This window comes from Scyliorhinus torazame, chromosome 8 (assembly GCF_047496885.1).
Source record: "Scyliorhinus torazame isolate Kashiwa2021f chromosome 8, sScyTor2.1, whole genome shotgun sequence".
Lineage (NCBI taxonomy): Eukaryota > Metazoa > Chordata > Chondrichthyes > Carcharhiniformes > Scyliorhinidae > Scyliorhinus > Scyliorhinus torazame.
The window spans coordinates 109,233,753-109,248,304 of NC_092714.1; the positions used below are offsets into that span (position 1 = coordinate 109,233,753).

Below are 14,552 nucleotides of genomic sequence, written 5' to 3' on the forward strand. Positions count from 1 at the left end.
AAAATCTACAGAGTCCCAGTGGCAACATATACACCAGCTGGAATGGGAGAAGCTCAAACACAAACTGGCCACGGCACCAGTGTTGGCGTTCTTCGACACGTCTTGTCCCACCAAAATCTCAACTGATGCCAGCCAATCCGGCATTGGAGCAGTGCTCCTGCAGAGGGATGACACGTCGTCATGGGCCCCGGTTGCCTATGCATCACGGGCTATGACCCCCGCAGAGCAGCGCTACGCGCAAATTGAAAAAGAATGCCTGGGCTTGCTAACCGGTTTGGACAAGTTCCACGATTATGTCTATGGTCTTCCACGATTCACGGTCGAAACTGACCACAGCCCCCTGGTCAGCATAATAAACAATGACCTGAACGACATGACCCCTCGCCTCCAGCGCATCCTACTTAAACTCAGGAGGTATGACTTCCAACGGGTCTACACTCCAAGGAAGGACCTCATCGTGGCGGACACCCTATCCCGAGCAGTGAGTACGCCACCAGATGCGGAGGGGTTCGTATGTCAGGTCGAGGCACAGGTGGCCTTGACAGCGGCAAATCTGCCGGCTGACAACTCCAGTCTGGCCCGCATACGCCGAGAGACAGCGGCCGACCCCCTTTTACAGCGAGTGATGCGCCACATGACGGGAGGATGGCTCAAAGGGCAGTGCCCGCAGTTCTATAATGTACGGGACGACCTAGCCATCATTGATGGGATCCTTCTGAAGCTGGACAGGATTGTCATTCCGCACAGTATGCGCCAGCTGGTTCTCGATCAAATACACGAAGGCCACTTGGGGGTCAAGAAGTGCAGACGGAGGGCCCGAGAGGCGGTATACTGGCCGGGCATCAGTGACGAAATTGCCAACATGGTGATCAACTGCACAACCTGCCAAAGGTTTCAGCCGGCGCAACCTCCTGAGATGCTTCTGCCCCATGAGCTGGTGACGTCCTCCTGGGCGAAGGTGGGTGTCGACCTATTTCACGCGCTTGGCATAGGCTATGTTATCAGCATGGACTACTTCTCCAATTACCCAGAAGTCATACGCCTACACGATCTGACGTCGTCTGCTGTCATCAGGACCTGCAAAGACACCTTTGCTCGCCACGGCATTCCGATGACTGTCATGTCGGACAATGGGCCTTGTTTTGCCAGCTATGAATGGTTGTCCTTTGCCGCCTCGTATGTTCTTCACACATGTGACGTCCAGCCCTCTGCATCCCCAGTCCAATGGAAAGGCGGAGAAGGGCGTTCACATTGCCAAGCGGCTCCTCTGCAAGGCTGCTGCTGCCGGAGCGGACTTTCACCTCGCCCTGCTGGCCTATCGCTCGGCCCCGCTAGCCACGGGTCTCTCGCCAGCACAGCTGCTGATGGGCCGCACCCTCAGAACCACTGTGCCTTCCATCCTGGCACCAACAACAGACCATGCTCCGGTACTGCATAGGATGCAACTGCAGCGTGAATGCCAGAAGAGATCGTGCGACACAAGGGCAACTGATCTTCCCCCCCTGACCCCTGGAGACAACGTCCGCATTCATCTACCAGACGGTGGCTGGTCAGCACCTGCCGAAGTTCTCCGACTCGTGGCTCCACGCTCGTTCCTGGTACGCATGCCGGATGGATCCGTGCGTAGGCACAATCGGCGAGCCCTTCGCCTACTTCCACGCTCGCAACGGAACCACACACAGACGCCGTGTCCTCCACTGGTTCCTGATAGCGACTTTGTGGAGCTGCCATATACCATGCCCCTTCTGTCGCCACCCGTGGCCAGGCTCGCACCTCAGCTGGTGGTTCTCGACCCACCCTTGAGGCGGTCAACCCGAATTCGTCGCCCACCTACTAGACTGGACTTATGAGACTGTTCACACGTCAAAGTTTAGCAACTATTGTATTGTAACATGTTTTATCGTTCCAGATCTCGTTTGACCGGACCACACTTCAAAGTTTTTCTTCTTTTGTTATGGTACAACCTCGTTAGCATGCCACACCTGACATCGCCCCTTGTATATAGTTACGCCACATGTACATGCTGTAAATATCACGCACACACACCTTTAGTTGCACTCAGGACACATTCATATTTATAACCACGTAGGCACATAATCTTGTAAAAAAGGAGGGATGTCATGATATTCAAACACAGACATCATGATAGATAGACCAACAGACCAATTAGCACACATAACACGACAGCCAATCACAGACAAGACAGACACAGTATAAGACAAGAAACACGACACCTGGTGGCCAGTCCACCTGGAGACAAGGACAAGGACAGGACCTGATTAACAAGACACTGACACAGTCACCACGTGCTGAGTACCAAGACAGATCTGTAAATAACAAGTAAGAATAAAACTGCGTTGTACCAATCGCAACCGTGTTGGTTCATCTGTATCTCAGAGCACCCAACACCACATAATCCTTGTGATTATGGGAAGGGAGTTGTTGGACGTCAGATTTAGAAAGAAGGTTTTTAGACAAAAGGTACCCACTGGCTTAGATGCCTATATAGAGGCAATTTGTAGGAATAGATAGTGTATGAACAATGCGTGTGATTTTATAACCTAAGAATTACTAATATCAGAAAGGACAGACATACAATTAAAAGAAGTTACACAAAATGGCTGTTAGCTGAGCTGGCAATATAAAGACACAAAATGGCTTTTAGCTGAACTACCCACATTCCTGAACAACCATTAACTGGGTTAAGTTGCAAACTGGTATAAATAACATCATTTAATTACAGACAGCAGAGTTAGCCAGGGGGACAAGAATGATTGAAACAGATATGGGAGACATGGGAGTACTTCACCAGCGAGTGATAACAGCTCCACAGGACAAAGAGCATTATGTATCCTCACCAGCCCAAAGTCTCCAGGTGCAGACAGGAGACATAACTTTAACAGTTAGTATGAGTGACTTCTTCATGAAGTCAGGGACTAGTAAGGGGCCAACCCACTTCACCTAATGTCAAATTTAATTGGAAATATAACTAATGTACGTAATCTATAATCAATATTATTGGACAAGGTCCAGCCGAAATGGGCTGTGTAGCTGTTTTGAAAAATGTGTAAGAATGGATGTTTTCCTTTGCTCAGCGGGGAGACGGTCTGGGACTTTAACAGACGCCATCTCCCCACCGACGAAGTAAACCGTTTGATCCGAGGACCAGAAAGTAGCCCTGGACGTTGAGTGATTTCTTTGAGATCCTCTCCCGCTAACAGGAGTGCTTTTTCGATGCTCCTTATCGCATTTATAATGAGGAAGAGTGAAACCATAGCAGGGTGACGGATGGTTGGTTGGTGTGGATTTGGATGATATGGTTAGTTTAGTCCTCACTGAGAAAACCTTTAAGCTTTTAATTTTGCTATTTGTTATTTTGAATTTAAGAATTTGTGCTTGTCTCCTTCAATGGCCTGGCATATTATGTATCCTGGGGAGAACTGGGTTTCTTCTGACTTTTCCTTGAGGTTTGATTGTTTTTTTAGAGCTATTAGAATAGTAGGAATTGGGTGGCGGTGCATGCGGGGGTGGGTTTGATCAAGACTTGACTAGTATTTGAAGAGAGAGAGAGAGACTGTTTACCATGCATGCCGTGTTAGAGCCCTTCCCTCGTGTGCGGGTAGGTTTGATGAGGGAGTTAGGTGCCCTCCTCCAAGAGGTTTTATATGGTGGTCTCCTCAGTATCCTCCTCGCTGTGGTTAGGCTTTCCATGTGGAAGCAGTGTTTGAGTCTCTGATTTCATGGGCTGCACGGTAGCATAGTGGTTAGCACAGTTGCTTCACAGCGCCAGGGGCCCAGGTTCGATTCCCGGTTTGGGTCACTGTCTGTGCGGAGTCTGCACGTTCTCCCCGTGTCTGCGTGGGTTTCCTCCGGGTGCTCCTGTTTCCTTCCACAAGTCTCGAAAGACGTACTGTTAGGTGAATTCTCCCTTTGTGTACCTGGAGTGTGGTGACTAGGGGATTTTCACAGTAATTTCATTGCAGTGTTAATGTAAGCCTACTTGTGACACGAATAAAGATTATTAATATCCTTCTTGTGATGGCATGCAGTGCGTGTCAGTGGCTTATATTCCTAGGTCAGCTCGGGCATTCCTGCCTTTTTTCTTCTTCGCTTCATCTGGATGAGCAGTGTGCTGTTATAAATCCTGGTCCGGTCCAGTGGTCTTTCTCCTTCTCTTCAGTCAGGGGGTCTTCCCAGCTGGGGCTGGTGTGATCTTTTTTTGAGAGTAAATGGGGTGGTGTACTGCCTTGGGTGTGGTTGGTGAGGTGCAGGATCGACTGTCTGTGGTAGTCACCACTAGCAATACTATATGTATTACGGTAAGGCTCGTATAATCGAGGTACATGGGTAAATCCCTGCCTGCTGGCTCCGCCCAGTAGGCAGCGTATAAATGTGTGTGCTCGCCGGTGCTGCAGCCATTCTGGTTCCAGCTACAGGAGGCACCGCATCTTGCTCAATAAAGCCTCGATTGTTCCACTACTCTCGTCTTTGTGGTAATTGATAGTGCATCACTGTCATCAAGTTGTGTCTAGGTATTAAGCTAGTTATCCTGCTGTTCTCTTGTCCCCCCTGTATCTATGTATGCTTAGCCCTTTTTTTGCTTGCTGTGCTGCTTCTTGTGATTTTGTTGTGTTGTTTGTCAAAATATAAAACCTTAATAAACATACTTTAAAAAAGAAGACAACACACCATTACCTTCTTTTTTTTTTTAGATCATTTTACTATTTATTGGCAATTTATGCACAGTTGGGTTTTAAATCCTTGATGGGTACATCATCACATGAATCCTGTGCCCAATAGTCTTAGCGGGCAGGTTACTGCTGAACGTGGCATGCACCATGCGACTGTTTCCATGAGCACAGGTCACTTTACCCCAAATGACACGAGTCTTGTTTGGTTTACCTCCAGGAGTGACAGTATTGTTCTTTGCTTTGTAGACATAAGCACATCTCTTGCCCAGGTAAAATTCTGTTTCATCACGGCAATAAATACCCTCAATCTTCAGGAGAGCTGTGTGTTCTCTTTGGTTTCAAAGGCCTCGTTAATAGCCAGTAAACACGGCTTTACATCATAATCTTCCAGGCATTGCGAGAATGCTTGGGGCAGCTGGATCATCTGCCGTGATTCACCATTACCTTGTCAATGACAATAAGGAATGGGCTGTAAATTCCGCCTTCGTCAGCGATTCCCACATCATGTGAATGAAAAACAAAACTAGTGGATAAGTACTGCAACATTACGCACTTAAATTTATTTCAATGCCAAATCTATTGGTGGGGTACAGCTATAGATCAACCTGTGGTTGAACAGGATAACTTTGGTCCTGTGGGATCAGAGAGCAGATCCTGGGTTGACGAGGGAATTGATTGCCTTTTCATCGGCAGAAGGTTGCCATTAATGGTGGCTGCTCTGTATGTAAACAAATTACAAATGGTGTTCTGCAGGGAATGGTGTTACTTTTTACAGATGACAGGACGATCTGGAGATGGCACAAAGATCTGTGCTGGTGTCAGAATTCTTGTCAGGAAAATATCTGAAACCTGATGAGTGTATATTCTCATGCTTACTCTTAAGTGTTCAAAAATAGAGGTAATTACATAACAGCATTTAATATAGTCATGCAAATTGGAGTACTCTGAAGCAATGGTAATCTGTAAAGGCTGATGCTAATTTGTAATGCATGTTGTGTCTGCTTGTAGGAATGCCCAGCAAAATTGTACCAAATATATATTGTATAAACAACTAAAAATGCAATAGCCTTCAAGAAGAAAAAGGGATTTACTCAGTTAATATTCAAGTGATATCCAATCAGAGGAACATAAGAACTAGGAGCAGGAGTAGGCCATCTGGCCCCTCGAGCCTGCTCCGCCATTCAATGAGATCATGGCTGATCTTTTGTGGACTCAGCTCCACTTTCCGGCCCGAACACCATAACCCTTAATCCCTTTATTCTTCAAAAAACTATCTATCTTTATCTTAAAAACATTTAATGAAGGTGCCTCCACTGCTTCACTGGGCAAGGAATTCCATAGATTCACCACCCTTTGGGTGAAGAAGTTCCTCCTAAACTCAGTCCTAAATCTACTTCCCCTTATTTTGAGGCTATGCCCCCTAGTTCTGCTTTCACCCGCCAGTGGAAACAACCTGCCTGCATCTATCCTATCTATTCCCTTCATAATTTTATATGTTTCTATAAGATCCCCCCTCATCCTTCTAAATTCCAACGAGTACAGTCCCAGTCTACTCAACCTCTCCTCGTAATCCAACCCCTTCAGCTCTGGGATTAACCTAGTGAATCTCCTCTGCACACCCTCCAGTGCCAGTAAATTCTTTCTCAAGAAAGGAGACCAAAACTGAACACAATACTCCAGGTGTGGCCTCACTAACACCTTTTTGTAAGGGCCACGAAGAATCCAGCACGAGCTTTAAGGATACAAAGTAATAACATTTATTTATTATACCATATATACATAACAGTAGCAGTAACTTCCCTTGCTACATACTCCTTCCTCCTGGTTCCTGAACTGGCCAGCTTATTTATACTAGGAGTTTACTAGTGGTTTCTCCGCCCCCTTCATTGGGGAAGCTCATACTCCCACAGGATTGTGGGATAGTCATTAGTCCGCAGCCAATGGTAAGTAGGCAGGTTATAACATCCCTCCCCCTCAAAGTCCAAGGAATCCACCGAAGCCCCTGGCGAAGGAGGGCGTCGGACTCGTTTGGCCACAGGCCGGACGCCATTTGCACGCGGCGCTGGATCAGGCGGCGTGTAACGAGACGGAGACCGGCGCTTCCGTGATGAACGGCGCGGTTGTACATCCACAGCCCGTGGACCTGAGGATTCCCCCTCTGATGCATCCTGTGTCTCCATCTCGGAGTCAGAGTCTGCTGCCTCCATCATGTCAGCGTCTCTATCTCCATTCGGTCCTGTAACAACCTGCGCAGGCTTCGAGTGAGGCACCAGTGGAAAATTGTGGGACTACCTTCCCTTGTCTCTGGTCTCTGCGGCTGTTGAAATGAGCTCCGGGGGCGGGGAATTTTTTGAGGGGATGATCTTCTGGACCGAACGTGGTCTACATGTTTTCGCTGGAGACGACCCTGGGCTTGCACTTGGTAAGATAGAGGGCCCGTTTGGCGAAAGATTACACCAGGAACCCATTGGGCACCACCAGCAAAATTCCGAACGAATACTGGGTCACCGGGCGCAAACTGCCGAATCGGACGATGCCGTGAAAATCCCTGTCCCTGCCGTTCTTGTATGCGGTGTACTTTTGCGCCAATGTCCGGGAAAACCATACTAAGGCGGGTGCAAAGTCTCCGGCCCATTAGGAGTTCTGCGGGAGCTGCCCCAGTCACTGCATGGGGGGTGGTCCTGTACGTAAACAAAAAGCGAGCCAGTCTCGTGAAAATTGATCCGGAAGACTGCTTCTTTAGGCCTCTTTTGAATGTCTGCACTGCACGCTCTGCCAACCCATTTGAAGCCGGGTGGTAAGGGGCAGTGCGGATATGGCGGATGCCGTTCATCTTTGTGAACATAGCAAACTCCTCACTCGTGAATGGAGTGCCATTATCCGTGACCAGCACCTCGGGGAGGCCATGCGTACTAAATGATAAACGCACCTTTTCAATTGTTGCGCAGGACGTTGTCCCCTGCATCTTATGCACCTCTAGCCATTTGGACTGGGCGTCAATTAGTAGAAGGAACATGGATCCTTGAAAAGGGCCTGCAAAATCTGCATGCAAGCGTGCCCAAGGCCGCCCTGGCCATTCCCAGTGATGTAGGGGCGCGGCCGGCGGAAGCTTCTGATGCTCCTGGCAAATGGAGCAGTTTTGGGCCACCTTCTCAATGTCGGTGTCGATGCCTGGCCACCAGACATAACTCCGGGCCAACATTTTCATTTTGGTCACACCTGGATGCCCATTGTGCAAGTCTGATAGTATCAGCTCCTGGCCTTTTTCCGGGACAATCACATGCGTCCCCCACAAGAGGATGCCGTCTTCCACGCTTAATTCTGACAGCTTGGAGGAAAATGCCCGCAACTCGCCTGGGAGCTGTCTATGCTGCCCACCATACAGGACTATGTGCCGAACCTTTGACAGGACTGGCTCCGTCTGGGTCCACTCACGGATCTGTGATGCCGTGACAGGCAAGATGTCCATAAAATTTAGGGTTGCAACCACCTCACCGGTCGTGGAGGTCGACATGGGGCCGGTCGATAAAGGCAATCGGCTCAGTGCGTCGGCATTTGCTATCTGCGTACCTGGTTTGTGCTCCAGAGAATACTCGTATGCAGCAAGCAACAAAGCCCAGTGCTGGATCCGTGCAGAAGCAATGGGCGGTATTGGCTTATCCTTTCTGAAAAGTCCCAGCAGGGGCTTATGATCAGTCACGATAGTGAAATGGCGGCCGTACATGTACTGGTGGAAGCGTTTCACCGCAAAAACCACTACCAAGCCCTCCTTCTCGAACTGCGCACACTTTTTCTCCGCTGCAGTCAATGTGCGGGAGGCGAAAGCTATCGGTCGCTCGGCCCCGTTCTCCATCTTGTGGGACAGGACGGCCCCAATACCATACGGGGATGCATCACATGTGACGAGCAAAGGCTTTCCAGGATCATAGTGGGTCAGTAACCCAGACAACGACAATTGTTGCTTTACCCGCCGGAAAGCGGTTCCTTGCGGCTGACCCCAAACCCAGGTGTGATTTTTCTTTAGCAGAAGGTGCAAAGGGGCCAGCGTAGTTGCCAGATTGGGGAGGAACTTCCCGTAATAGTTTACGAGACCGAGAAAAGAACGAAGATGCGAAGTGTCAGTCGGGGCGGGGGCATGTTGAATTGCACGCACCTTCTCTGCGACGGGGTGCAGACCTTCGCGGTCCACCCGATAACCTAAGTAGACTACTTCCTTTGCCTGAAATACGCACTTTGTGCGACGTAAACGGACTCCAGCCTCTGAAAGGCGTCAAAGGACAGCCTCCAGATTTTCCAAATGTTCTTGCTCCGACGTCCCTGTAATCAAAACGTCATCTAAGTAGACAGCCACACGTGGTAAACCTCTCAAAATGCCCACCATAACACGTTGCAAAATTGCGCAGGCAGAGGATACTCCAAAGGGCAACCGTGTATATTCATACAGGCCCCGGTGTGTATTAATCGTTACATATGGTCGGGAGGCAGGGTCCAGCTCCAACTGCAGGTAGGCGTGACTTATATCTAATTTTGTGAACGAGAGTCCACCTGCAAGTTTCGCGTAGAGATCCTCTATGCGTGGCATTGGATATTGGTCGAGTCGGGAAACTGTATTCACTGTAAGTTTATAATTGCCACACAAGCGAACTGTGGCATCTGGCTTCATTACAGGTACAATTGGTGCTGCCCAGTCAGCAAAACGGACGGGCCTGATAATACCCAAACTCTCCAAACGAGTGAGCTCCCCTTCTACCTTCTCGAGCAAGGCGTAAGGCACTGGGCGCGCCCGGAAATAGCACGGCGTGGCTCCTGGTTCAACTTGGATACGGGCTACGGCCCCTTTTATTTTCCCCAAACCAGGCTGGAATACATCTGGGTATCATCCTAGCACCTCAGTCAACCCTTCAGAAACTGTTTGGAGGATGTGCTGCCATTGCAACCGCAAATGGCTCAACCAGTCCCGACCCAACAGGCTTGGCCCTTGGCCGCGCACCACGATAAGTGGGAAACGCCCCTCCTGGCGTCCATAGACAACAGGGGTCATTGTAGTTCCTGCAATGTCCAGTGTTTCTCCCGTGTAGGTGGCCAATCTGGCCTGTGAGTCGGTTAATGTAAGGGTCTGTATACCCTGCTTGATGCGGTCGAATGTCCTCTGGGCGATCACGGAGACCGCTGCGCCAGTATCCAACTCCATCTCAAGCGGGTGGCCATTGACCCGTACTGTCACCTTAATGGGGGCCACACGGGGAGCTGCCACACAATGCAGCTGCAGGCAGTCGTCCTCCGTCTCCATGTCCTCAGGAGTAGTCGCCGCAGGTTCATCCACATGGAAGGTACGGCCTCTGGGCTCGTCCCTGTTACGGCCCCTGGGCTGGTCCCAGTTTCGGTCGGAACGACGGCGCCTCTGGCGTCCCCAGGACCGCCGTCCGCGACGGGGTCGGCGCCTACAAGTCTGACACGGACATGGCTCCTCATCCATTGGCTCTGGAGAAGGCGCCCTTCGCGGAAGAATGTCCGATGGCCACTGGCTTCGGTCCGGACGTTGCCTCGCCCAAGGTACCGCAGGAGTGCGGGGGGACGTTTTTGGACGGAAAGGGTTGCGCCCCAAGGCATGCCCTTCCATTCCGTGTAGCTCCTGTACTCCTCGCTCTGCGCTCTCTCGGGACAAGACTATTTGAATAGCCTGTTGAAAAGTCAATGTTGTCTCCGCTAACAACTTTCTCTGGGTGGCTGCATTGTTAATACCGCAAACCAAACGGTCGCGTAACATTTCTGACAAGGTCTCACCACAGTCACAGTACTCCACAATCCTGCGTAGCCTGGATAGAAAATCGGCAAGGGATTCTCTAGGGGTCCTCTCAGCGGTATTAAACCGGTAACGCTGGACTATCGTGGACGGGGTTGGGTTAAAGTGTTGCCCCACTATATTCACAAGTTCATCAAACGTTTTGGTGTCCGGCGCAGCTGGGTACGTAAGGCTCCTAATCACCCCAAACATATGTGGGCCGCAGGCGGTGAGCAATATGACCACCTGGCGCTCGTTTTCGGTGATATTGTTTGCCCGGAAATAGTAATGCATCCGTTGTATGTACTGGTTCCAGCTTTCCAGCAGCATCAAAAACATCCAAACGTCCGTACAGAGGCATGGTATAATAGAAACAACTTCCAGCCTGTATCCAACAAAAATCCAGGGAGGTGGCTTCAGCAGTGTAGACAGCTATTCACTTTTACCTTCGTCGCCAGTTTTGTAAGGGCCACGAAGAGTCCAGCACGAGTTTTAAGGATACAAAGTAATAACATTTATTTACTGTAACATATATACATAACAGTAGCAGTAACTTCCCTTGCTACATACTCCTTCCTCCTGGTTCCTGAACTGGCCAGCTTATTTATACTAGGAGTTTACTAGTGGTTTCTCCGCCCCCCTCATTGGGGAAGCTCATACTCCCACAAGATTGTGGGATAGTCATTAGTCCCCAGCCAATGGTAAGTAGGCAGGTTATAACACACCTTATACAATTGCAGCATAACCTCCCTAGTCTTAAACTCCATCCCTCTAGCAATGAAGGACAACATTTAATTTGCCTTCTTAATCACCTGTTGCACCTGTAAACCAACTTTTTGCGACTCATGCACTCGGATACCCAGGTCTCTCTGCATAGCAGCATGTTTTAATATTTGATCATTTAAATAATAATCCCTTTTGCTGTTATTCCTACAAAAATGGATAACCTCACATTTGTCAACATTGTATTCCATCTGCCAGACCCTACCCCATTCACTTACCCAATCCAAATCCCTCTGCAGACTTCCAGTATCCTCTGCACTTTTTGCTTTACCACTCATCTTAGTGTCGTCTGCAAACTTCAACACATTGCCCTTGGTCCCCAACTCCAAATCATCTATGTAAATTGTGAACAATTGTAGGCCCAACACTGATCCCTGAGGGACACCACTAGCTATTGATTCCCAACCAGAGAAACACCCATTAATCCCCACTCTTTGCTTTCTGTTAATTAACCAATCCTCTATCCATGCTACTACTTTACCCTTAATGCCATGCATCTTTATCTTATGCAGCAACCTTTTGTGTGGCACCTTGTCAAAGGCTTTCTGGAAATCCAGATATACCACAACCATTGGCTCCCCGTCATCTACCGCACTAGTAATGTCCTCAAAAAATTCCACTAAATTAGTTAGGCACGACCTGCCCTTTATGAACACATGCTATCTGCCCAATGGGACAATTTCCATCCCGATGCCTCGCTATTTCTTCCTGATTCCAGCATCTTCCCTACTACCGAAGTTAGGCTCACTGGCCTACTATCGTGGATACATTCTATAAACTCCTCCTCAAGGCGACCTTGACCGACCTGGTTAAACCAATCGACATGTAGATTGAAATCCCCCATGATAACTGCTGCACCATTTCCACATGTATCCATTATTTCTTTGTTCATTGCCTGCCCCACCATAATGTTACTATTTGGTGGCCTATAGACTACTCCTATCAGTGACTTTTTCACCTTACTATTCCTGATTTCCACCCAAATGGATTCAACCTTATCCTCCATAGCACCGATGTCATCCCTTACTATTGCCCGGATGTCATCCTTATAAAACAGAGCTACACCACCTCCCTTACCATCCACTCTGTCCTTCCGAATAGTTTGATACACTTGGATATTTAACTCACAGTCGTGACCATCCTTTAACCATGTTTCAGTAATAGCCACTAAATCATAGTCATTCACGATGATTTGTGCCATCAACTCATTTACCTTATTCCGAATACTACGAGCATTCAGGTAAAGTACCCTTATGTTGGCTTTTTTACCTCTGTTCTGAATCTTAACACCTCGATCAGTAACCTCTCCTAAGTTATATTTCCTCTTAACCTTTCTCCTAATTTTCCTTGTCGTTGAACCCATATCTTCATGTAACAACCTGCCGCGTTGCTTACCATTAATGTTTTTACTTCCCGTTTTATTCCGTTTAGTATTACTGGGCCTGTTCACTGAGCTCCCCTCAGTCACTGTACCTTGTACTGTCACCCTTTTTGATTTTTGACTAAGAGGTTGTTATCCAGGATGCAAACATGATGCTATTATTGTGCAACATTCCACCAAGGTTGATGGAGGTCAAAACCTTTATTGTCACTGACCCCAGTGAGAAAGTCCTAATAACAGAGGAGCATCTTACTGCTGGGATCAGAAGAGAGGCACTCAGACTTGTATAGACTTTACGGTTAATGTCTGAGTTACCAAAGAACTTTTGCAATGGAGCTACTTTGAAGACCTTGAAGCAAAATTTTAAATAGATTGTAGGATTTTTCATTTTTACAGAAAATAGTTTTGGTGGGTTTTGCATCTTGAACCCTAATCTGGGAAATTGCCAAAGCAATCCTCAACGGGTATCATTGACCAAGAAGTGTAGAGTATTATAAACCTAGAGAGATCTCAAGCAAACAATAGTAGACCAGATACCTGACACAAAAGACAAAAACCGGAGTCCTAATTTAGGAAGTGGAAAACTAAGCATTTCTCTTTTCATTGGGAGGAGAAAACCTTTTTTTTCCATTAGTCATGGAAAAATATTAGCAATAAAGAGGACACATCAGAGGAGACATGATTGGCCAAAAACAGAACTGTGTCCTTAATTATGAATGTGAATGAGACCTCTTCATTCACCTGAGGAAGGAGCAGTGCTCCGAAAGCTAGTGACACCGAAACAAACCTGTTGGACTTTAACCTGGTGTTGTAAGACTTCGTACTTAATTATGAATGTAGAGGCTATTCTCAGACTCAAGTAAGATCGCAGAGGTTTGCAGACATTGTTAGCCTTCCAATCTTACTTTGTTTCATCTGTCCAGGCGACAATAATTGCACAATGTGGCCATATCCCATCCTGCCTCTACAAACCCATTGATCCTTGTGAATCCCTCTGGCACAGTGTTACTTTAATTTGGAACTGCTGTCTATTCCCTCCCTATGCCTGATTATTGGTCTTACTTTAAGGAACTTCCACCGTAACCCTCTTGACCATAAAACCTGATCTGAAAGTAAGGTTGCAATGACTCCACCTCAACTCTCTCTCTTTCCAACTTGGCATCCATCTGTGAAGTATCTTAGCTTATTTCATTGGTTTACATTCAAGGCAATATACAAGTTCAGATTGATATTTTACATGATCTGTTCCAGATGTTGCAAGTCAGGATTCCAGCCCAGCAATCCTGAGACCTTCACAGATGCTTTTTGAAGTTGCTGTAAGCAAGTGAGAAATTGCAAGGTCCCACTGTCGTGTGTTCAAAATTACCTTTTGCATTTAGTCCACTTAAGGCTACTATACCCATGTACAAACAGAAGGAGTCTCGAAGGAGAATAAAGGAATCCATGTTTTAACAATATGTGAGATCTGATTCTGAAGGCTTCTTACTGTTTCTTCCCCAAAACTTCATAATGGTGATGAAGAGGGTCAAAATATGGAACATTCCTTTCATGTATTTAACATTGGAAGGTTTTTGTCTACTTTCTATAGACAGCACAACATTTTAAGTTGGAGATTTGGGGAAAACATTGAGGCTGTTGCTGTGTTTGACAAGAGGCGCTCCAGCTCAGTATTGGCAAGAGGAAGGTTTGCGTGGTGAACATATACACACTGATATTGCCAAAGTAACCAACCAAAAATAAATTCTTGGATCATTACTGAGAGGTTTTACTTTAGAAGGAATGTCATAACGTATCCTAAATCACGCAGTATGACTACATTACTGCGTTGCCTATGTCCAACCTACCATGTTTTGATGTGCATTTGGAGCCATTATCTGTATTCCAACATTGGCAGAAGTTGCCATGAAGGTTTGAA

General features: G+C 47.6%; 1 pseudogene; it reads right to left on the bottom strand.

The window, feature by feature from the left end:
• Positions 1-4,738: 4,738 nt before the first annotated feature.
• On the bottom strand, positions 4,739-5,086 carry LOC140428766 (large ribosomal subunit protein eL33-like; annotated as a pseudogene).
• Positions 5,087-14,552: the final 9,466 nt, after the last annotated feature.